The following is a 24,173-nucleotide window of genomic DNA, read 5'->3' as shown; positions in this document are numbered from 1 at the left end:
AGGTCTGTAGAAGGTGAGAGAGAGGTGAGACCTGGAGAGTATTGGGAATAGTGCCCAGAGGTCTGAAGAAGGAGAGACAGGGGTGAGACCTGGAGAGTATTGGGAATAGTGCCCAGAGGTCTGTAGAAGGTGTGAGAGAGGTGGTATCTGGAGAGTATTGGGAATAGTTTCCAGAGGTCTGAAGTATGTGAGAGAAAGGTGAGACCTGGAGAGTATTGGGAATAGTTCCCAGAAATCTGAAGAAGGTGAGACACAGGTGAGACCTGGAGAGTTTTGGGAATAGTTCCCAGAGGTCTGTAGAAGGTGAGAGAGAGGTGAGACCTTTAGAGTATTGAGAATAGTGCCCAGAGGTCTGAAAAAGGCGAGAGAGAGGTGAGACCAGGAGAGTATTTGGAATAGTGCCCAGAGGTCCGAAGGAGGTGAGACAGAGGAGAGACCTGGAGAGTATTGGGAATAGTGCCCAGATGTCTGTAGAAGGTGAGAGAGAGGTGAGACCTGGAGAGTATTGGGAATAGTGACCAGAGGTATGAAGAAGGTGAGAGAGAGGTGAGACCTGGAGAGTATTGGGAATAGTGCCCAGAGGTAGGAAGAAGGTGTGACAGAGATGAGGCCTGGACAGTATTGGGAATAGGGCCAGAGGTCTGACCGGTGAGAGAGAGGTGAGACCTGGAGAGTATTGGGACTAGTGCCCAGAGGTCTAGAGAGAAGTGAGGCCTGGCGAGTATTGGGAATAGTGCCCAGAGATCTGAAGAGGTTGTGAGACAGGTGGGTTCTGGAGAGTATTGGGAATAGTGCCCAGAGGTCTGAAGAAGGTGTGATAGAGGTGGTATCTGGAGAGTATTGGGAATCGTGCCCAGAGTTCTGAAGAAGTTGTGAGAGCGGTGGTATCTGGACAGTATTGGGAATAGTGCCCAGAGGTGTCAAGAAGGTGTGAGAGAGGTGGTATCTGGAGAGTATTGGGAATAGTGCCCAGAGGTCTGAAGGAGGTGAGAGAGGGGTGAGACCTGGAGAGTATTGTGAATACGCCCAGAGGTCTGAGGAAGGTGAGTGAGAGGTGAGACCTGGCGAGTCATGGGAATAGTGCCCAGAGGTCTGAAGAAGGTGTGAGAGAGGTTGTATCTGGAGAGTATTGGGAATAGTGCCCAGAGGTCTGTAGAAGGTGAGAGAGAGGTGAGACCTTCACAGTATTGGGAATAGTGCCCAGAGGTCTGTAAAAGGTGCAATAGAGGTGGTATCTGGAGAGTATTTGGAATAGTGCCCAGAGGTCTGAAGGAGGTGAGGGAAAGGTGAGTCCGGGAGAGTATTGGGAATAGTGCCTAGAAGTCTGAAGAAGGTGAGACAGAGATGAGACCTGGAGAGTTTTGGGAATAGTGCCCAGAGGTCTGTAGAAGGTGAGAGAGAGTTGAGACCTGTATAGTATTGGGAATAGTGCCCAGAGGTCTGAAGAAGGCGAGAGAGAGGTGAGACCTGGAGAGTATTGGGAATAGTGCCCAGAGGTCTGGAGGAGGTGAGACAGAGGTGAGACCTGGAGAGTATTGGGAATAGTGACCAGAGGTCTGAAAAAGGTGTGAGAGAGATGAGACCTGGAGAGTATTGGGAATAGTGCCCAGAGGTCTGAAGAAGGTGTGGGAGAGGTGAGACTTGTAGAGTATTGGGAATGGTGCCCAGAGGTCTGAAGAAGTTGTGACAGAGGTGAGGCCTGGACAGTATTGGGAATAGGGCCAGAGGTCTGAACGGTGAGAGAGAGGTGAGACCTGGAGAGTATTGGGAATAGTGCCCAGAGGTCTAGAGAGAGGTGAGACCTGGCGAGTATTGGGAATAGTGCCCAGAGGTCTGAAGAGGTTGTGAGACAGGTGGGTTCCGGAGAGTATTGGGAATAGTGCTCAGAGGTCTGAGAGAGGTGAGACCTGGAGAATATTGGAAATAGTGCCCAGAGGTCTGAAGAAGGTGTGAGAGATGTGGGATCTGGAGAGTACTGGGAATAGTGCCCAGAGGTGTGATGAAGAGTGAGAGAGGGGGTATCTGTAGAGTATTGGGAATAGTGCCCAGAGGTCTGAAGAAGGTGAGAGAGGGGTGAGACCTGGAGAGTATTGTGAATACTGCCCAGAGGTCTGAGGAAGGTGAGCAAGAGGTGAGAGCTGGCGAGTCATGGGAATAGTGCCCAGAGGTCTGAAGAAGGTGAGAGAGGGGTGAGACCTGGAGAGTATTGGGAATAGTTCCCAGAGGTCTGTAAAAGGTGAGAGAGAGGTGAGACCTGGAGAGTATTGGGAATAGTGCCCAGAGGTCTGATGACGGTGTGAGAGAGGTGAGACCTGGAGAGTATTGGGAATAGTACCCAGAGGTCTGAGGAAGGTGAGCGAGAGGTGAGGCCTGGCGAGTCATGGGAATAGTGCCCAGACGTCTGAAGAAGGTGAGAGAGAGGTGAGACCTGGAGAGTATTGGGTATAGTGCTCAGAGGTCTGTAGAAGGTGTGAGAGAGGTGGTATCTGGAGAGTATTCAGAATAGTTCCCAGAGGTCTGAAGTATGTGAGAGATAGGTGAGACCTGGAGAGTATTGGGAATAGTTCCCAGAAATCTGAAGAAGGTGAGACAGAGTTGAGACCTGGAGAGTTTTGCGAATATTTCCTAGAGGTCTGTAGAAGGTGAGAGAGAGGTGAGACCTGTAGAGTATTGGGAATAGTGCCCAGGGGTCTGAAGAAGGCGAGAGAGAGGTGAAACCTGGAGAGTATTGGGAATAGTGCCCAGAGGTCCGAAGGAGGTGAGACAGAGGAGAGACCTGGAGAGTATTGGGAATAGTGCCAAGAAGTCTGTAGAAGGTGAGAGAGAGGTGAGACCTGGAGAGTATTGTGAATAGTGGCCAGAAGTATGAAGAAGGTGTGACAGAGGTGAGGCCTGGACAGTATTGGGAATAGGGCCAGAGGTCTGAACGGTGAGAGAGAGGTGAGACCTGGAGAGTATTGGGAATGGTGCCCAGAGGTCTGAAGAAGGTGTGAGAGACGTGGGATCTGGAGAGTACTGGGAATAGTGCGCAGAGGTGTGATGAATTGTGAGAGAGGTGGTATCCGGAGAATATTGGGAATGGTGCCCAGAGGTCTGAAGGAGGTGAGAGAGGGATGAGACCTGGAGAGTATTGTGAATACTGCCCAGAGGTCTGAGGAAGGTGAGCGAGAGGTGAGACCTGGAGAGTATTGGGAATAGTGCCCAGAGGTCTGAGGAAGGTGATCGAGAGGTGAGACCTAGCAAGTCATGGGAATAGAGCCCAGACGTCTGAAGAAGGTGAGAGAGAGGTGAGACCTGGAGAGTATTGGGTATAGTGCTCAGAGGTCTGAAGAAGGTGTGAGAGAGGTTGGATCTGGAGAGTATTGGCAATAGTTCCCAGGGGTCTGTAGAAGGTGAGAGAGAGAGATGAGACCTGGAGAGTATTGAATGTAGTGCCCAGAGGTCTGTAGAAGGTGAGAGAGAGGTGAGACCGGGAGAGTATTGGGGATAGTGCCCAGAGGTCTGTAGAAGGTGTGAGAGAGGTGGTATCTGGAGAATATTGGGAATAGTTCCCAGTGGTCTGAAGTATGTGAGAGAAAGGTGAGACCTGGAGAGTATTGGTAATAGTTCCCAGAAATCTGAAGAAGGTGAGACAGAGGTGAGACCTGGAGAGTTTTGGGAATGGTTCCCAGAGGTCTGTAGAAAGTGAGAGAGAGGTGAGACCTGTAGAGTATTGGGAATAGGGCCCAGAGGTCTGAAGAAGGCGAGAGAGAGGTGAGACCTGGAGAGTATTGAGAATAGTGCACAGAGGTCTGAAGGAGGTGAGACAGAGGTGAGACCTGGAGAGAATTGGGAATAGTGCCCAGAGGTCTGAAAAGGTGTGAGAGAGATGAGACCTGGAGAGTATTGGGAATAGTGCCAAGAGGTCCGAAGAAGGTGTGGGAGAGGTGAGACTTGTAGAGTATTGGGAATAGTGCCCAGAGGTCTGAAGAAGGTGTGACAGAGGTGAGGCCTGGACAGTATTGGGAATAGGGCCAGAGGTCTGAACGGTGAGAGAGAGGTGAGACCTAGAGAGTATTGGGAATAGTGCCCAGAGGTCTAGAGAGAGGTGAGACCTGGCGAGTATTGGGAATAGTGCCCAGAGGTCTGAAGAGGTTGTGAGACAGGTGGGTTCTGGAGAGTATTGGGAATAGTGCCCAGAGGTCTGAAAAAGGTCTGAGAGAGGTGAGACCTGGAGAATATTGGAAATAGTGCCCAGAGGTGTGAAGAAGGTGTGAGAGACGTGGGATCTAGAGAGTACTGGGAATGGTGCCCAGAGGTGTGATGAAGTGTGAGAGAGATGGTATCTGGAGAGTATTGGGAATAGTGCCCAGAGGTCTGAAGGAGGTGAGAGAGGGGTGAGACCTGGAGAGTATTGTGAATACTGCCCAGAGGTCTGAGGAAGGTGAGCGAGAGGTGAGACCTGGCGAGTCATGGGAATAGTGCCCAGAGGTCTGAAGAAGGTGAGAGAGGGGTGAGACCTGGAGAGTATTGGGAATAGTTCCCAGAGGTCTGTAAAAGGTGAGAGAGAGGTGAGACCTGGCGAGTCATGGGAATAGTGCCCAGAGGTCTGAAGAAGGTGAGAGAGGGGTGAGACGTGGAGAGTATTGGGAATAGTTCCCAGAGGTCTGTAAAAGGTGAGAGAGAGGTGAGACCTGGCGAGTCATGGGAATAGTGCCCAGAGGTCTGAAGAAGGTGAGAGAGGGGTGAGACCTGGAGAGTATTGGAAATAGTTCCCAGAGGTCTGTAAAAGGTGAGAGAGAGGTGAGACCTGGAGAGTATTGGGAATAGTGCCCAGAGGTCTGAGGAAGGTGAGCGAGAGGTGAGACCTGGCGAGTCATGGGAATAGTGCCCAGATGTCTGAAGAAGGTGAGAGAGAGGTGAGACCTGGAGAGTATTGGGTATTGTGCTCAGAGGTCTGAAGAAGGTGTTAGAGAGGTTGAATCTGGAGAGTATTGGGAATAGTTCCCAGGGGTCTGTAGAAGGTGAGAGAGAGGTGAGACCTGGAGAGTATTGGGAATAGTGCCCAGAGGTCTGAAGAAGGTGAGAGAGGGGTGAGACCTGGAGAGTATTGGGAAAAGTGTGCAGAGGTCGGTAGAAGGTGATAGATAGGTGAGAATTGTAGAGTATTGGGAATAGTGCCCAGAGGTCTGTAGAAGGTGTGAGAGAGGTGGTATCTGGAGAGTATTCGGAATAGTTCCCAGAGGTCTGAAGTATGTGAGAGAAAGGTGAGGCCTAGAGAGTATTGGGAATAGTTCCCAGAAATCTGAAGAAGGTGAGACAGAGGTGAGACCTGGAGAGTTTTGCGAATAGTTCCCAGAGGTCTGTAGAAGGTGAGAGAGAGGTGAGACCTGTAGAGTATTGGGAATAGTGCCCAGAGGTCTGAAGAAGGCGAGAGAGACGTGAGACCTGGAGAGTATTGGGAATAGTGCCCAGAGGTCCGAAGGAGGTGAGACAGAGGAGAGACCTGGAGAGGATTGGGAAAAGTGCCAAGAAGTCTGTAGAAGGTGAGAGAGAGGTGAGGCCTGGACAGTATTGGGAATAGGGCCAGAGGTCTGAACGGTGAGAGAGAGGTGAGACCTGGAGAGTATTGGGAATAGTGCCCAGAGGTCTGAAGAAGGTGTGAGAGACGTGGGATCTGGAGAGTACTGGGAATAGTGCGCAGAGGTGTGATGAATTGTGAGAGAGGTGGTATCCGGAGAGTATTGGGAATGGTGCCCAGAGGTCTGAAGGAGGTGAGAGAGGGGTGAGACCTGGAGAGTATTGTGAATACTGCCCAGAGCTCTGAGGAAGGTGAGCGAGAGGTGAGACCTGGAGAGTATTGGGAATAGTGCCCAGAGGTCTGAAGACGGTGTGAGAGAGGTGAGACCTGGAGAGTATTGGGAATAGTGCCCAGAGGTCTGAGGAAGGTGAGCGAGAGGTGAGACCTGGCGAGTCATGCGAATAGTGCCCAGATGTCTGAAGGTGAGAGAGAGGTGAGACCTGGAGAGTATTGGGTATTGTGCTCAGAGGTCTGAAGAAGGTGTTAGAGAGGTTGAATCTGGAGAGTATTGGGAATAGTTCCCAGGGGTCTGTAGAAGGTGAGAGAGAGGTGAGACCTGGAGAGTATTGGGAATAGTGCCCAGAGGTCTGAAGAAGGTGAGAGAGGGGTGAGACCTGGAGAGTATTGGGAAAAGTGTGCAGAGGTCGGTAGAAGGTGATAGATAGGTGAGAATTGTAGAGTATTGGGAATAGTGCCCAGAGGTCTGTAGAAGGTGTGAGAGAGGTGGTATCTGGAGAGTATTCGGAATAGTTCCCAGAGGTCTGAGGAAGGTGAGCGAGAGGTGAGACCTAGCAAGTCATGGGAATAGAGCCCAGACGTCTGAAGAAGGTGAGGGAGAGGTGAGACCTGGAGAGTATTGGGTATAGTGCTCAGAGGTCTGAAGAAGGTGTGAGAGAGGTTGGATCTGGAGAGTATTGGCAATAGTTCCCAGGGGTCTGTAGAAGGTGAGAGAGAGAGGTGAGACCTGGAGAGTATTGGATGCAGTGCCCAGAGGTCTGTAGAAGGTGAGAGAGAGGTGAGACCGGGAGAGTATTGGGAATAGTTCCCAGTGGTCTGAAGTATGTGAGAGAAAGGTGAGACCTGGAGAGTATTGGTAATAGTTCACAGAAATCTGAAGAAGGTGAGACAGAGGTGAGACCTGGAGAGTTTTGGGAATAGTTCCCAGAGGTCTGAAGAAGGTGAGAGAGAGGTGAGACCTGTAGAGTATTGGGAATAGGGCCCAGAGGTCTGAAGAAGGCGAGAGAGAGGTGAGACCTTGAGAGTATTGAGAATAGTGCCCAGAGGTCTGAAGGAGGTGAGACAGAGGTGAGACCTGGAGAGAATTGGGGATAGTGCCCAGAGGTCTGAAAAAGGTGTGAGAGAGATGAGACCTGGAGAGTATTGGGAATAGTGCCCAGAGGTCCGAAGAAGGTGTGGGAGAGGTGAGACTTGTAGAGTATTGGGAATAGTGCCCAGAGGTCTGAAGAAGGTGTGACAGAGGTGAGGTAGGGACAGTATTGGAAATAGGGCCAGAGGTCTGAACGGTGAGAGAGAGGTGAGACCTGGAGAGTATTGGGAATAGTGCCCAGAGGTCTAGAGAGAGGTGAGACCTGGCGAGTATTGGGAATAGTGCCCAGAGGTCTGAAGAGGTTGTGAGACAGGTGGGTTCCGGAGAGTATTGGGAATAGTGCCCAGAGGTCTGAGAGAGGTGAGACCTGGAGAATATTGGAAATAGTGCCCAGAGGTCTGAAGAAGGTGTGAGAGATGTGGGATCTGGAGAGTACTGGAAATAGTGCCCAGAGGTGTGATGAAGAGTGAGAGTGGGGGTATCTGGAGAGTATTGGGAATAGTGCCCAGAGGTCTGAAGAAGGTGAGAGATGGGTGAGACCTGGAGAGTATTGTGAATACTGCCCAGAGCTCTGAGGAAGGTGAGCGAGAGGTGAGACCTGGAGAGTATTGGGAATAGTGCCCAGAGGTCTGAAGACGGTGTGAGAGAGGTGAGACCTGGAGAGTATTGGGAATAGTGCCCAGAGGTCTGAGGAAGGTGAGCGAGAGGTGAGACCTGGCGAGTCATGGGAATAGTGCCCAGATGTCTGAAGAAGGTGAGAGAGAGGTGAGACCTGGAGAGTATTGGGTATTGTGCTCAGAGGTCTGAAGAAGGTGTTAGAGAGGTTGAATCTGGAGAGTATTGGGAATAGTTCCCAGGGGTCTGTAGAAGGTGAGAGAGAGGTGAGACCTGGAGAGTATTGGGAATAGTGCCCAGAGGTCTGAAGAAGGTGAGAGAGGGGTGAGACCTGGAGAGTATTGGGAAAAGTGTGCAGAGGTCGGTACAAGGTGATAGATAGGTGAGAATTGTAGAGTATTGGGAATAGTGCCCAGAGGTCTGTAGAAGGTGTGAGAGAGGTGGTATCTGGAGAGTATTCGGAATAGTTCCCAGAGGTCTGAGGAAGGTGAGCGAGAGGTGAGACCTAGCAAGTCATGGGAATAGAGCCCAGACGTCTGAAGAAGGTGAGGGAGAGGTGAGACCTGGAGAGTATTGGGTATAGTGCTCAGAGGTCTGAAGAAGGTGTGAGAGAGGTTGGATCTGGAGAGTATTGGCAATAGTTCCCAGGGGTCTGTAGAAGGTGAGAGAGAGAGGTGAGACCTGGAGAGTATTGGATGCAGTGCCCAGAGGTCTGTAGAAGGTGAGAGAGAGGTGAGACCGGGAGAGTATTGGGAATAGTTCCCAGTGGTCTGAAGTATGTGAGAGAAAGGTGAGACCTGGAGAGTATTGGTAATAGTTCACAGAAATATGAAGAAGGTGAGACAGAGGTGAGACCTGGAGAGTTTTGGGAATAGTTCCCAGAGGTCTGAAGAAGGTGAGAGAGAGGTGAGACCTGTAGAGTATTGGGAATAGGGCCCAGAGGTCTGAAGAAGGCGAGAGAGAGGTGAGACCTGGAGAGTATTGAGAATAGTGCCCAGAGGTCTGAAGGAGGTGAGACAGAGGTGAGACCTGGAGAGAATTGGGGATAGTGCCCAGAGGTCTGAAAAAGGTGTGAGAGAGATGAGAACTGGAGAGTATTGGGAATAGTGCCCAGAGGTCCGAAGAAGGTGTGGGAGAGGTGAGACTTGTAGACTATTGGGAATAGTGCCCAGAGGTCTGAAGAAGGTGTGACAGAGGTGAGGTAGGGACAGTATTGGAAATAGGGCCAGAGGTCTGAACGGTGAGAGAGAGGTGAGACCTGGAGAGTATTGGGAATAGTGCCCAGAGGTCTAGAGAGAGGTGAGACCTGGCGAGTATTGGGAATAGTGCCCAGTGGTCTGAAGAGGTTGTGAGACAGGTGGGTTCCGGAGAGTATTGGGAATAGTGCCCAGAGGTCTGAGAGAGGTGAGACCTGGAGAATATTGGAAATAGTGCCCAGAGGTCTGAAGAAGGTGTGAGAGATGTGGGATCTGGAGAGTACTGGAAATAGTGCCCAGAGGTGTGATGAAGAGTGCGAGTGGGGGTATCTGGAGAGTATTGGGAATAGTGCCCAGAGGTCTGAAGAAGGTGAGAGATGGGTGAGACCTGGAGAGTATTGTGAATACTGCCCAGAGGTCTGAGGAAGGTGAGTAAGAGGTGAGACCTGGCGAGTCATGGGAATAGTGCCCAGAGGTCTGAAGAAGGTGAGAGAGGGGTGAGACCTGGAGAGTATTGGGAATAGTTCCCAGAGGTCTGTAAAAGGTGAGAGAGAGGTTAGACCTGGAGAGTATTGGGAATAGTGCCCAGAGGTCTGAAGACGGTGTGAGAGAGGTGAGACCTGGAGAGTATTGGGAATAGTGCCCAGAGGCCTGAGGAAGGTGAGCGAGAGGTGAGAACTGGCGAGTCATGGGAATAGTGCCCAGACGTCTGAAGAAGGTGAGAGAGAGGTGAGACCTGAAGAGTATTGGGTATAGTGCTCAGAGGTCTGAAGAAGGTGTTAGAGAGGTTGAATCTGGAGAGTATTGGGAATAGTTCCCAGGGGTCTGTAGAAGGTGAGAGAGAGGTGAGACCTGGAGAGTATTGGGAATAGTGACCAGAGGTCTGAAGAAGGTGAGACAGGGGTGAGACCTGGAGAGTATTGGGAAATGTGCCCAGAGGTCTGTAGAAGGTGAGAGATAGGTGAGAATTGTAGAGTATTGGGAATAGTGCCCAGAGGTCTGTAGAAGGTGTGAGAGAGGTGGTATCTGGAGAGTATTCGGAATAGTTCCCTGAGGTCTGAAGTATGTGAGAGAAAGGTGAGACCTGGAGAGTATTGGGAATAGGTCCGAGAAATCTGAAGAAGTTGAGATAGAGGTGAGACCTGGATAGTATTGGGAATAGTGCCCAGAGGTATGTAGAAGGTGAGAGAGAGGTGAGACCTGGAGAGTATTGGGAATAGTGCCCAGAGGTCTGAAGAAGGTGAGACAGGGGTGAGACCTGGAGAGTATTGGGAATAGTGCCCAGAGGTCTGTAGAAGGTGTGAGAGAGGTGGTATCTGGAGAGTATTGGGAATAGTTTCCAGAGGTCTGAAGTATGTGAGAGAAAGGTGAGACCTGGAGAGTATTGGGAATAGTTCCCAGAAATCTGAAGAAGGTGAGAAACAGGTGAGACCTGGAGAGTTTTGGGAATAATTCCCAGAGGTCTATAGAAGGTGAGAGAGAGGTGAGACCTTTAGAGTATTGGGAATAGTGCCCAGAGGTCTGAAAAAGGCGAGAGAGAGGTGAGACCTGGAGAGTATTGGGAATAGTGACCAGAGGTATGAAGAAGGTGAGAGAGAGGTTAGACCTGGAGAGTATTGGGAATAGTGCCCAGAGGTCTGAAGACAGTGTGAGAGAGGTGAGACCTGGAGAGTATTGGGAATAGTGCCCAGAGGTCTGAGGAAGGTGAGCGAGAGGTGAGAACTGGCGAGTCATGGGAATAGTGCCCAGACGTCTGAAGAAGGTGAGAGAGAGGTGAGACCTGAAGAGTATTGGGTATAGTTCTCAGAGCTCTGAAGAAGGTGTTAGAGAGGTTGAATCTGGAGAGTATTGGGAATAGTTCCCAGGGGTCTGTAGAAGGTGAGAGAGAGGTGAGACCTGGAGAGTATTGGGAATAGTGCCCAGAGGTCTGAAGAAGGTGAGACAGGGGTGAGACCTGGAGAGTATTGGGAAAAGTGCCCAGAGGTCTGTAGAAGGTGAGAGATAGGTGAGAATTGTAGAGTATTGGGAATAGTGCCCAGAGGTCTGTAGAAGGTGTGAGAGATGTGGTATCTGGAGAGTATTCGGAATAGTTCCCAGAGGTCTGAAGTATGTGAGAGAAAGGTGAGACCTGGAGAGTATTGGGAATAGGTCCCAGAAATCTGAAGAAGTTGAGAGAGAGGTGAGACCTGGATAGTATTGGGAATAGTGCCCAGAGGTCTGTAGAAGGTGAGAGAGAGGTGAGACCTGGAGAGTATTGGGAATAGTGCCCAGAGGTCTGAAGAAGGTGAGACAGGGGTGAGACCTGGAGAGTATTGGGAATAGTGCCCAGAGGTCTGTAGAAGGTGTGAGAGAGGTGGTATCTGGAGAGTATTGGGAATAGTTTCCAGAGGTCTGAAGTATGTGAGAGAAAGGTGAGACCTGGAGAGTATTGGGAATAGTTCCCAGAAATCTGAAGAAGGTGAGACACAGGTGAGACCTGGAGAGTTTTGGGAATAGTTCCCAGAGGTCTGTAGAAGGTGAGAGAGAGGTGAGACCTTTAGAGTATTGAGAATAGTGCCCAGAGGTCTGAAAAAGGCGAAAGAGAGGTGAGACCAGGAGAGTATTTGGAATAGTGACCAGAGGTCCGAAGGAGGTGAGACAGAGGAGAGACCTGGAGAGTTTTGGGAATAGTGCCCAGATGTCTGTAGAAGGTGAGAGAGAGGTGAGACCTGGAGAGTATTGGGAATAGTGACCAGAGGTATGAAGAAGGTGAGAGAGAGGTGAGACCTGGAGAGTATTGGTAATAGTGCCCAGAGGTAGGAAGATGGTGTGACAGAGATGAGGCCTGGACAGTATTGGGAATAGGGCCAGAGGTCTGACCGGTGAGAGAGAGGTGAGACCTGGAGAGTATTGGGACTAGTGCCCAGAGGTCTAGAGAGAAGTGAGGCCTGGCGAGTATTGGGAATAGTGCCCAGAGATCTGAAGCGGTTGTGAGACAGGTGGGTTCTGGAGAGTATTGGGAATAGTGCCCAGAGGTCTGAAGAAGGTGTGATAGAGGTGGTATCTGGAGAGTATTGGGAATCGTGCCCAGACTTCTGAAGAAGTTGTGAGAGCGGTGGTATCTGGACAGTATTGGGAATAGTGCCCAGAGGTGTCAAGAAGGTGTGAGAGAGGTGGTATCTGGAGAGTATTGGGAATAGTGCCCAGAGGTCTGAAGGAGGTGAGAGAGGGGTGAGACCTGGAGAGTATTGTGAATACGCCCAGAGGTCTGAGGAAGGTGAGTGAGAGGTGAGACCTGGCGAGTCATGGGAATAGTGCCCAGAGGTCTGAAGAAGGTGTGAGAGAGGTTGTATCTGGAGAGTATTGGGAATAGTGCCCAGAGGTCTGTAGAAGGTGAGAGAGAGGTGAGACCTTCACAGTATTGGGAATAGTGCCCAGAGGTCTGTAGAAGGTGCAATAGAGGTGGTATCTGGAGAGTATTTGGAATAGTGCCCAGAGGTCTGAAGGAGGTGAGGGAAAGGTGAGTCCGGGAGAGTATTGGGAATAGTGCCTAGAAGTCTGAAGAAGGTGAGACAGAGGTGAGACCTGGAGAGTTTTGGGAATAGTGCCCAGAGGTCTGTAGAAGGTGAGAGAGAGTTGAGACCTGTATATTATTGGGAATAGTGCCCAGAGGTCTGAAGAAGGCGAGAGAGAGGTGAGACCTGGAGAGTATTGGGAATAGTGCCCAGAGGTCTGAAGGAGGTGAGGCAGAGGTGAGACCTGGAGAGTATTGGGAATAGTGGCCAGAGGTCTGAAAAAGGTGTGAGAGAGATGAGACCTGGAGAGTATTGGGAATAGTGCCCAGAGGTCTGAAGAAGGTGTGGGAGAGGTGAGACTTGTAGAGTATTGGGAATGGTGCCCAGAGGTCTGAAGAAGTTGTGACAGAGGTGAGGCCTGGACAGTATTGGGAATAGGGCCAGAGGTCTGAACGGTGAGAGAGAGGTGAGACCTGGAGAGTATTGGGAATAGTGCCCAGAGGTCTAGAGAGAGGTGAGACCTGGCGAGTATTGGGAATAGTGCCCAGAGGTCTGAAGAGGTTGTGAGACAGGTGGGTTCCGGAGAGTATTGGGAATAGTTCTCAGAGGTCTGAGAGAGGTGAGACCTGGAGAATATTGGAAATAGTGCCCAGAGGTCTGAAGAAGGTGTGAGAGATGTGGGATATGGAGAGTACTGGGAATAGTGCCCAGAGGTGTGATGAAGAGTGAGAGAGGGGGTATCTGGAGAGTATTGGGAATAGTGCCCAGAGGTCTGAAGAAGGTGAGAGAGGGGTGAGACCTGGAGAGTATTGTGAATACTGCCCAGAGGTCTGAGGAAGGTGAGCAAGAGGTGAGACCTGGCGAGTCATGGGAATAGTGCCCAGAGGTCTGAAGAAGGTGAGAGAGGGGTGAGACCTGGAGAGTATTGGGAATAGTTCCCAGAGGTCTGTAAAAGGTGAGAGAGAGGTGAGACCTGGAGAGTATTGGGAATAGTGCCCAGAGGTCTGAAGACGGTGTGAGAGAGGTGAGACCTGGAGAGTATTGGGAATAGTACCCAGAGGTCTGAGGAAGGTGAGCGAGAAGTGAGACCTGGCGAGTCATGGGAATAGTGCCCAGACGTCTGAAGAAGGTGAGAGAGAGGTGAGACCTGGAGAGTATTGGGTATAGTGCTCATAGGTCTGTAGAAGGTGTGAGAGAGGTGGTATCTGGAGAGTATTCAGAATAGTTCCCAGAGGTCTGAAGTATGTGAGAGATAGGTGAGACATGGAGAGTATTGGGAATAGTTCCCAGAAATCTGAAGAAGGTGAGACAGAGTTGAGACCTGGAGAGTTTTGCGAATAGTTCCTAGAGGTCTGTAGAAGGTGAGAGAGAGGTGAGACCTGTAGAGTATTGGGAATAGTGCCCAGGGGTCTGAAGAAGGCGAGAGAGAGGTGAGACCTGGAGAGTATTGGGAATAGTGCCCAGAGGTCCAAAGGAGGTGAGACAGAGGAGAGACCTGGAGAGTATTGGGAATAGTGCCAAGAAGTCTGTAGAAGGTGAGAGAGAGGTGAGACCTGGAGAGTATTGTGAATAGTGGCCAGAAGTATGAAGAAGGTGTGACAGAGGTGAGGCCTGGACAGTATTGGGAATATGGCCAGAGGTCTGAACGGTGAGAGAGAGGTGAGACCTGGAGAGTATTGGGAATGGTGCCGAGAGGTCTGAAGAAGGTGTGAGAGACGTGGGATCTGGAGAGTACTGGGAATAGTGCGCAGAGGTGTGATGAATTGTGAGAGAGGTGGTATCCGGAGAATATTGGGAATGGTGCCCAGAGGTCTGAAGGAGGTGAGAGAGGGATGAGACCTGGAGAGTATTGTGAATACTGCCCAGAGGTCTGAGGAAGGTGAGCGAGAGGTGAGACCTGGAGAGTATTGGGAATAGTGCCCAGAGGTCTGAGGAAGGTGATCGAGAGGTGAGACCTAGCAAGTCATGGGAATAGAGCCCAGACGTCTGAAGAAGGTGAGAGAGAGGTGAGACCTGGAGAGTATTGGGTATAGTGCTCAGAGTTCTGAAGAAGGTGTGAGAGAGGTTAGATCTGGAGAGTATTGGCAATAGTTCCCAGGGGTCTGTAGAAGGTGAGAGAGAGAGATGAGACCTGGAGAGTATTGGATGTAGTGCCCAGAGGTCTGTAGAAGGTGAGAGAGAGGTGAGAATTGTAGAGTATTGGGAATAGTACCCAGAGGTCTGTAGAAGGTGTGAGAGAGGTGGTATCTGGAGAGTATTGGGAATAGTTCCCAGTGGTCTGAAGTATGTGAGAGAAAGGTGAGACCTGGAGAGTATTGGTAATAGTTCCCAGAAATCTGAAGAAGGTGAGACAGAGGTGAGACCTGGAGAGTTTTGGGAATAGTTCCCAGAGGTCTGTAGAAGGTGAGAGAGAGGTGAGACCTGTAGAGTATTGGGAATAGGGCCCAGAGGTCTGAAGAAGGCGAGAGAGGGGTGAGACCTGGAGAGTATTGAGAATAGTGCACAGAGGTCTGAAGGAGGTGAGACAGAGGTGAGACCTGGAGAGAATTGGGAATAGTGCCCAGAGGTCTGAAAAAGGTTTGAGAGAGATGAGACCTGGAGAGTATTGGGAATAGTGCCCAGAGGTCCGAAGAAGGTGTGGGAGAGGTGAGACTTGTAGAGTATTGGGAATAGTGCTCAGAGGTCTGAAGAAGGTGTGACAGAGGTGAGGCCTGGACAGTATTGGGAATAGGGCCAGAGGTCTGAACGGTGAGAGAGAGGTGAGACCTAGAGAGTATTGGGAATAGTGCCCAGAGGTCTATAGAGAGGTGACACCTGGCGAGTATTGGGAATAGTGCCCAGAGGTCTGAAGAGGTTGTGAGACAGGTGGGTTCTGGAGAGTATTGGGAATAGTGCCCAGAGGTCTAGAGTAGGCGTCTCACGGTATTAGTTTTATGACGGTACAATAACCTTCTTGCCAAATGACGGTATATAATGGTTATCGCGGTATACCAGGTGGAGTTAACTAATCTTAACAAATATTTTCTAAAAGGTCATAAATTGTCAGATTTATCATCACAAACAAAACCATGCACCCAGGGCCTGAATTGGGCTTTTCAACATACTTTCCACTGAAATGCCACCCCTTGCTTGCACCAAACACAAACGCACATGTGGAGAGGAGGGGGAGGTGGGGCCCTGCTGCGACTGGCAAAGCAAACTGAATAGCTTTTCTTAAGTGGTCATTTAGGCTTTTAGCTCCCCCACTGGCTACTGATGAAGATGAACATGTTGCCATATTGATAATCTGCATGCCACAGATCAATGGAGTCTGATGGTAGTATACGCTTGTGCGCATACACACACACACACGCACACACACTCTCTCTTTACGTTACAGCCTTTAGTTTACTTCTGGGCCAAAAGGTGTTCAGTAATCACGGACATGTTACCCTTTGGTATGGCAGCAGGGAATACCCACAGAGATGATTAAATTTCGCAGTGTGACTTATTATATGTACATTCAATGATAGAACCAGGGAAATCTGCCATTGTCATATGTTTAGAAAACATTATCCATTATAAATATATAAACCCCAAAGCCGCCAACCCAAAGTCCCGGGAGGATAGCTCAGCGGCAACGTGCGTGCCTTCGAAGCAAGACGACACAAAGCAACACAGGTTCGATCCCTGGGTCCGTGCTTAGAAACCTCTGGGTGTTTAAGCACGTTATAAATACTCAACTAAGACAAAAACAATTACGCAACAAAATAAACAAAACCAATTTCTTTAACAGCGCCTCGATGCCCTGGGGCTGTGTGAGCGCTTTAAAAAAAAATGTAAATAAAAAAAAGTAAACCCCTTTCCTTCTTGGCACTGTATTTATTCTTCCTATTGCTAACATGTTGATTTTGTGTCAGGCACGTGTGGTTTATGGAATGGCATTAAAAACTGCTCAAACTGAAACTACTTGGCAGACGGCACATCCAACAGTGCAAGACCAAGACTGTGCAGAACTTGCTTACTGCAGCCTTTCCAAATCAGATTGAAAAGCACACATAACGGTATGAACGGTATACCGGTATAAACAATGTGACGGTTATTATTGTTCAATTAAGTGGTTCACGGTATCTTTAACGGTATACCGTAATACCGTTACAACCCTAGTCTAGAGAGAGGTGAGACCTGGTGAGTATTGGGAATAGTGCCCAGAGGTCTGAAGAGGTTGTGAGACAGGTGGGTTCTGGAGAGTATTGGGAATAGTGCCCAGAGGTCTGAAGAAGGCCTGAGAGAGGTGAGACCTGGATAATATTTCAAATAGTGCCCAGAGGTCTGAAGAAGGTGTGAGAGACGTGGGATCTGGAGAGTACTGGGAATAGTGCCCAGAGGTGTGATGAAGTGTGAGAGAGGTGGTATCTGGAGAGTATTGGGAATAGTGCCCAGAGGTCTGAAGGAGGTGAGAGAGGGGTGAGACCTGGAGAGTATTGTGAATACTGCCCAGAGGTCTGAGGAAGGTGAGCGAGAGGTGAGACCTGGCGAGTCATGGGAATAGTGCCCAGAGGTCTGAAGAAGGTGAGAGAGGGGTGAGACCTGGAGAGTATTGGAATAGTGCCCAGAGGTCTGTAAAAGGTGAGAGAGAGGTGAGACCTGGAGAGTATTGGGAATAGTGCCCAGAGGTCTGAAGACAGTGTGAGAGAGGTGAGACCTGGAGAGTATTGGGAATAGTACCCAGAGGTCTGAGGAAGGTGAGCGAGAGGTGAGACCTGGCGAGTCATGGGAATAGTGCCCAGACATCTGAAGAAGGTGAGAGAGAGGTGAGACCTGGAGAGTATTGGGTATAGTGCTCAGAGGTCTGAAGAAGGTGTGAGAGAGGTTGGATCTGGAGAGTATTGGGAATAGTTCCCAGGGATCTGTAGAAGGTGAGAGAGAGGTGAGACCTGGAGAGTATTGGGAATAGTGCCCAGAGGTCTGTAGAAGGTGAGAGAGAGGTGAGACCTGGAGAGTATTGGGAATAGTGCCCAGAGGTCTGAAGAAGGTGAGACAGGGGGGAGACCTGGAGAGTATTGGGAAAAGTGCCCAGAGGTCTGTAGAAGGTGAGAGAGAGGTGGGAATTGTAGAGTATTGGAATAGTGCCCAGAGGTCTGTAGAAGGTGTGAGAGAGGTGGTATCTGGAGAGTATTGGGAATAGTTCCCAGAGGTCTGAAGTATGTGAGAGAAAGGTGAGACCTGGAGAGTGTTGGGAATAGTTCCCAGAAATCTGAAGAAGGTGAGGCAGAGGTGAGACCTGGAGAGTTTTGGGAATAGTTGTCATACCATGTAGTACCTGGCGTTTGTGGAGCCGATGGCGGCGCGGACGCTAGTTTTGTTCCGTTTAGCCTTCGCTTAGCCACGCCCCCTTTTCTTGGGTTTTCTCTCTTCTGCTCTAATTCTATTGGTTGTGACGCTCCCCGACTCGGAGTCTTTACCAGCTCCTTCCGGGTCGGAGATGCGTTGCAACGCTTCCGGGTTTTCAGACCTGCAACTTGCTGTTTCCCGTTCGTCTCCATTGTTTTCGTGCCTCCAGCACTTTCCTCGGAGAGGTTCTAGCGCCTTTTCCTGGCGCCTCTCCTCCTGTCTGGTTCCCCACTGAACCGGTCTTTTCTTTTTCTTCTTCCCTGTTTCTTTACTCGTACCCACCTTCTCCTTCTCCTTCCAGCTTCTTACCTCCCTTCTTCCCTTCTCCGGTCTACACTTTCCTGTTTTTTCTGATTACATTTGCCCTTGCTCTACCGTGTACCATATCCTTGCCTGTGCCCTGGACTGCCTCTTCTTGCCGTTTTGGATACCTGTCTATTTGCTTACCGTGTACCGGATCCCTGCCTGCCTTTTTGGACTGCCTTCGCTTACCGTTTGGGAAACCGTTGACTACTGCCCTTCCTGGGTACCTCTCCACGGAGTACTCCAGATCTCCTGTACTACACGTCCTTCCAGAGATTCCCGGTTGTACCCAGTTGTACCACAACCGTAAACATTGTAACATCAGGGGTTTTTTGTTCCTCATAGGCTTTTTCCCCTCTTGGGCGATTCCGGAGAGGAGCCCCCTGGTCTTCCTTATTGGAGACACGGTGGCTTCCTTTCGGGGTCGTCCTTACCTCCATAAAAAAAAGGAACCTTCACGGAGAAGAGAAAAGAAGGGTACCTGGAAAGAAGAAGAAGGTGAGGAGTTAGGGGAGGGGGTAACCTCAGAGTCTGATTCATCTGACAAAGAGATCACTGATTCCGGTGACAGATTGCAACGCCAACAGAAAGTGATGGCCACCCCGCAGCAGGTACAAGAGCTAGTAGCTGCTGTACAAAGCTTGAATCTGGAAATGCAGAACCAAAAGGCCGCTAATGCCACCCTGCAACAGCGGCTGACGGACCGAGAAAGACTCTCACCTGACTTACCTCCGCTTCCCCTTGTGTCAGGAAAGTTTGACGGCTCCCCAAAGAAGGTCAAGGAGTTTCTGGATGCATGCAATTTACATTTCTCTTTTCGCACACAGACCTTTGCCTCTGACCACGCAAAGGTAGGATTTATGATTACGTATATGACCGGAAACGCCCTAGCCTGGGCTACCCCACTTGTTAACCTACCGGACCCTGTACTGCAAGATTTTAATGCCTTTAAAAATCTGCTACAGCAAACCTTTCTACGAACTGAAAGCACCTTTCTAGCCTCAGAAGATCTACTTGATATTAGACAGGGTAGCTCAGACCTCCTAACCTACATCACCACCTTTAAACAGGTGGCCGCGGAAGCAGGTTGGCAGGAACAGGCCCAGTATGCCATATTCCGGCGGGGTTTAAGGGAAGACCTCAAGGACGAACTAGCACGGATAGAAAGGCCTGGGTCTTTTTCGGATCTCCTAACCGCTACCCTGCGTATCGATTTCAGAATGTCGGAAAGACGTCAAGAGAAGAAAAGAATTAAGTCAAGCGCACCCCCCCTCTGGGATCCCTCATCCTCATCGGTACCCTTCCAACGGTCCGCCAAAGAAGAACCCATGCAGATCGGAACGGCTCGAGCACCACTTACCCCAGAAGAGCGAAAAAGGCGAAGGGAGAACTCTCTGCGTATGTATTGTGGGTCTGCTTCCCACTTACTCAGAGATTGTCCGGATGTACCATTCAGAAAGTCGGGAAACGTGCGCCCTCGGTAAATGTTGGGACACATAACCGAGGGGCCGTTCATAGTCCCTATGCTCCTCTCTCGGTATCCTCTACAGAGGTCTCTGAGGATTCTCGGTTGATGGTGCTCACCGTCACACTCAGAATCGACTCTAAGGAAGTCACTACTTTAGCCCTACTTGATTGTGGGGCTGCAGGAAATTTCATGGACATCCACTGGGCAGACCGACAAGGAATTAAAAGAATCGCTAAACAAGAAAACCAGAAAGTTGAAGGGGTGGATGGCAAGCCCCTGAGTTCGGGCATGATTACTCACACCACCATAGCCCTCACTTTGTCTATCCAACAACACGTGGAAAATATAGCGTTTGATATCATCAGAGCGGCTCACTTCCCCATTATTTTGGGTATCTGCTGGTTAGGCAGACACAATCCCAGAATCGACTGGTCTAGTAATATGTTGGATTTTCAATCATCGTATTGCAAGACAGAATGCTTACCCGAACCCAAGTTCGAGATGGTAAAGACCTCCAACAGCTGTGAAATCCGAACAGTACACTGTCTACCACATTACCTTGAGGAATTCAACGAGGTAGTTACAGAAAAGACACCCATCGAAATCCCATCACATCGGCCTGAAGATTGCTGCATAGATATAACCCCAGGAACTTTGGTGCCTTTTGGAAGGATGTTTTCACTTACATTGGAAGAGAAACAATATCTCCGCGAATATCTAGATCGCAATATGGAAGACGGACTCATAAGACCGTCGAAATCACCCGCTGGAGCTTCACTGTTCTTCATCTCCAAGAAGGGATCTAAGGAACTAAGGCCGTGTATTGATTATCGCGGTCTCAACAAAGTCACCATAAAGGATAGGTACCCCATGCCTTTGATCACCGAAATCCTACAAGCAGTTCACGGAGCCAAGATCTTCACTAAACTTGATCTAAGAAACGCTTACCATCTCCTTCGGGTTCAAGACGGGGACGAATGGAAAACAGCATTCCGGACTCCATTTGGTCTTTATGAGTATAGAGTAATGCTGTTTGGGTTAGTTAACGCTCCATCGATATTTCAACGATTCATTGACCGGCTATTTTCTGATCTACTGTGTCAAACCACGCTGGTGTACCTAGACGACATTCTTATCTTCTCCAAAACTCCTGAAGACCATAAAAGACATGTCAAGGAAGTTTTTCGCAGGCTTCAAACTAACCATTTGTCAGTCAAACTTGCCAAGTGTGTGTTCGCAGCCTCCTCCATCCCTTATCTCGGGTTCATACTCTCGGACCACGGAATCGCCATGGATCCATACAAGGTGTCATCCATCCTGGACTGACCTTCTCCTGCTTCAGTCAAAGAGGTCCAACGGTTTTTGGGTCTGACAAACTTCTATAGGAGGTTTATCCCTAATTTTTCTCAAAAAATTCTGCCTATCACTTCTCTCCTAAAGAAGACGACAACATCATTCAAATGGTCAATTGAGGCCGAAGACAGTTTCAAGATCCTCAAGAAAGCTTTCTGTTCAGCCCCCATCCTACAACAACCTAACCAACACCGGCCCTTCATTCTGGAGACAGATGCTTCTTCAGCAGCTATAGGAGCTGTTCTGCTTCAAGAAATACGGAATGTTGAACATCCGGTGGCTTACTTCTCCAAGACCTTAACCCCCAGTCAAAGGAATTACTCAGTCATTGAAAGGGAGTTGTTAGCTATGAAAGCGGCTTGTTTGGAATGGCGTCACCTCCTCCAGGGAGGCGAGTTTCCATTCACCATTCGGACGGACCATAAAAACTTACAAGTCTTAAGACAGTTCGAGTGCTACAACACCCGACAGGCACGATGGGCCCACTTTTTCGCACAATTTGATTTTCATATCACATACATCCCAGGCAAACTAAACCTAGTAGCAGACTCACTTTCACGCCGAAGCGACTATCTGCCAGAGATAGAGACATCTTCAGAATTCATGTTCCCCAAGACAAGAACCAACGGAGTGGTTTCAACATTCTTCAGACAAGTACAGGAGGACTCTGGAGGTTGCTTCGAGTTGGAAAAACACCCCAAAGGCTTGTTTTATGAAGTCAGAGATGGTCTTTATATAGTCAATGGAAGACTGTACCTACCCACACCATCTTTCCGCAAAATGGCACTGAACTGGTGTCATGACTCCAAACTAGCGGGACATCGAGGTGGAACCAACACTCTCGAGTATCTTCAACGACACTTTTACTGGCCAAAGATGAGAGAGGATGTGGATCGTTATGTTCAGTCCTGCATCGTTTGTCTTCGGAGCAAGTCTTCACGCCAACGACCTATCGGTCTCCTCGAACCATGTGAAGTACCCAAGAGTCCTTGGAGTACCATCTCTACTGACTTTATTGTGGACTTACCCCCATCTCAAGGTTGCACATGTATCATGGTAGTGGTGGACTCGTTCACCAAACTGGCTCACTTTTCCCCATTACCAGGGGTTCCCACAGCGGACAACATGGCAGGCGTATTTCTCCAGGACATCTTTCGGTTGCATGGCATGCCAAACAAGATAATATCAGACCGCGGTAGCCAGTACACCTCCCGGTTCTGGAAGGCGTTATGTGTCAGATTGGGAATTGAAAGAGCTCTCACTTCTGGATTTCACCCGCAATCCAACGGACAAACTGAACGTTTGAACGGGACTCTAGAGCAGTACCTACGATGCTTTATCAATTCTCAACAAGATAACTGGTACACATTACTCCCACTCGCAGAATTCTCCTATAATAATTCTGTACATTCTGCTATTAAGTGTAGTCCTTTTTTTTGCACCTATGGATACCATCCTCGTTCTATTCTTCCTGTCTCTGGTCTTTCTTCTGATTTGCCAGCTGTCGATTCATCTCTCTCTCTCCTCAAGGAAACCCACAAGAAGGCACAGGAGGGCCTTCGATCGGCTCAATTGCGCCATTGCATTCAAGCCAATAAAGCTCGTTGACCAGTTCCGGGGTGGGAGGTAGGAACCAGAGTCATGCTTTCCACTAGATACCTCTCACGTTGGGTCCATCCCTCCAAGCTATCTCCCAAGTTCTTAGGGCCATATGAAATAATACAAAAAATCAACCCAGTGGCCTTTCGTTTGCGATTACCCACAAATCTAAAGAGGGTCCATCCTGTATTCCATGCCTCCCAACTCAAGCCTTTCCAAGCTGACCCCTGGGCACGTCAGGCAAATCAAAACCCGATCCCTGGGGGTTCCTCACAGACGGAGTTTGAAGTTGCCCAACTCTGTGACTCCAGATATCGTAGGGGTAGATTAGAGTATTTGGTCAAGTGGAAAGGCTATCCTTCCTCGGAAAATTCATGGGAACCCATCACTCACATTAATGCACCTTCCTTGCTTCGCAAGTATCACTTTTTTCACCCGGGGAAGCCGGGGGGTGGGACCTATCGGAGGGGACATACTGTCATACCATGTAGTACCTGGCGTTTGTGGAGCCGATGGCGGCGCGGACGCTAGTTTCGTTCCGTTTAGCCTTTGCTTAGCCACGCCCCCTTTTCTTGGGTTTTCTCTCTTCTGCTCTAATTCTATTGGTTGTGACGCTCCCCGACTCGGAGTCTTTACCAGCTCCTTCCGGGTCGGAGATGCGTTGCAACGCTTCCGGGTTTTCAGACCTGCAACTTGCTGTTTCCCGTTCGTCTCCATTGTTTTCGTGCCTCCAGCACTTTCCTCGGAGAGGTTCTAGCGCCTTTTCCTGGCGCCTCTCCTCCCGTCTGGTTCCCCACTGAACCGGTCTTTTCTTTTTCTTCTTCCCTGTTTCTTTACTCGTATCCACCTTCTCCTTCTCCTCCCAGCTTCTTACCTCCCTTCTTCCCTTCTCCGGTCTACACTTTCCTGTTTTTTCTGATTACATTTGCCCTTGCTCTACCGTGTACCATATCCTTGCCTGTGCCCTGGACTGCCTCTTCTTGCCGTTTTTGGATACCTGTTTATTTGCTTACCATGTACCGGATCCCTGCCTGCCTTTATGGACTGCCTTCGCTTACCGTTTGGGAAACCTTGGACTACTGCCCTTCCTGGGTACCTCTCCACGGAGTACTCCAGATCTCCTGTACTACACGTCCTTCCAGAGATTCCCGGTTGTACCCAGTTGTACCACAACCGCAAACATTGTAACATCAGGGGTTTTTTGTGCCTCATAGGCTTTTTCCCCTCTTGGGCGATTCCGGAGAGGAGCCCCCTGGTCTTCCTTATTGGAGACACGGTGGCTTCCTTTCGGGGTCGTCCTTACCTCCATAAAAAAAAGGAACCTTCAAGGAGAAGAGAAAAGAAGGGTACCTGGAAAGAAGAAGAAAGTGAGGAGTTAGGGGAGGGGGTATCTTCAGAGTCTGATTCATCTGACAAAGAGATCACTGATTCCGGTGACAATAGTTCCCAGAGGTCTGTTGAAGGTGAGAGAGAGGTGAGACCTGTAGAGTATTGGGAATAGTGCCCAGAGGTCTGAAGGGGGCGAGAGTGAGGTGAGACCTGGTGACTATTGGGAATAGTGCCCAGAGGTCGGAAGGAGGTGAGACAGAGGAGAGACCTGGAGAGTATTGGGAATAGTGCCCAGAGGTCTGTAGAAGGTGAGAGAGAGGTGAGACCTGGAGAGTATTGGGAATAGTGGCCAGGTATGAAGAAGTTGAGAGAGTGGTGAAACCTAGAGAGTATTGGGAATCGTGCCCATAGGTCTGTAGAAGGTGAGAGAGAGGTGAGACCTGGAGAGTATTGAGAATAGTGCCCAGAGGTCTGAATAAGGTGTGAGAGACGTGGGATCTGGAGAGTATTGGGAATAGTGGCCAGAGGTATGAAGAAGTTGAGAGAGTGGTGAGAC

This window comes from Ambystoma mexicanum, chromosome 3q (genome assembly GCF_040938575.1).
Source record: "Ambystoma mexicanum isolate Mex_15411 chromosome 3q, UKY_AmexF1_1, whole genome shotgun sequence".
NCBI lineage: Eukaryota > Metazoa > Chordata > Amphibia > Caudata > Ambystomatidae > Ambystoma > Ambystoma mexicanum.
The sequence above is the reverse complement of the archived record's forward strand: the minus strand, read 5'-3'. Positions refer to the sequence as shown.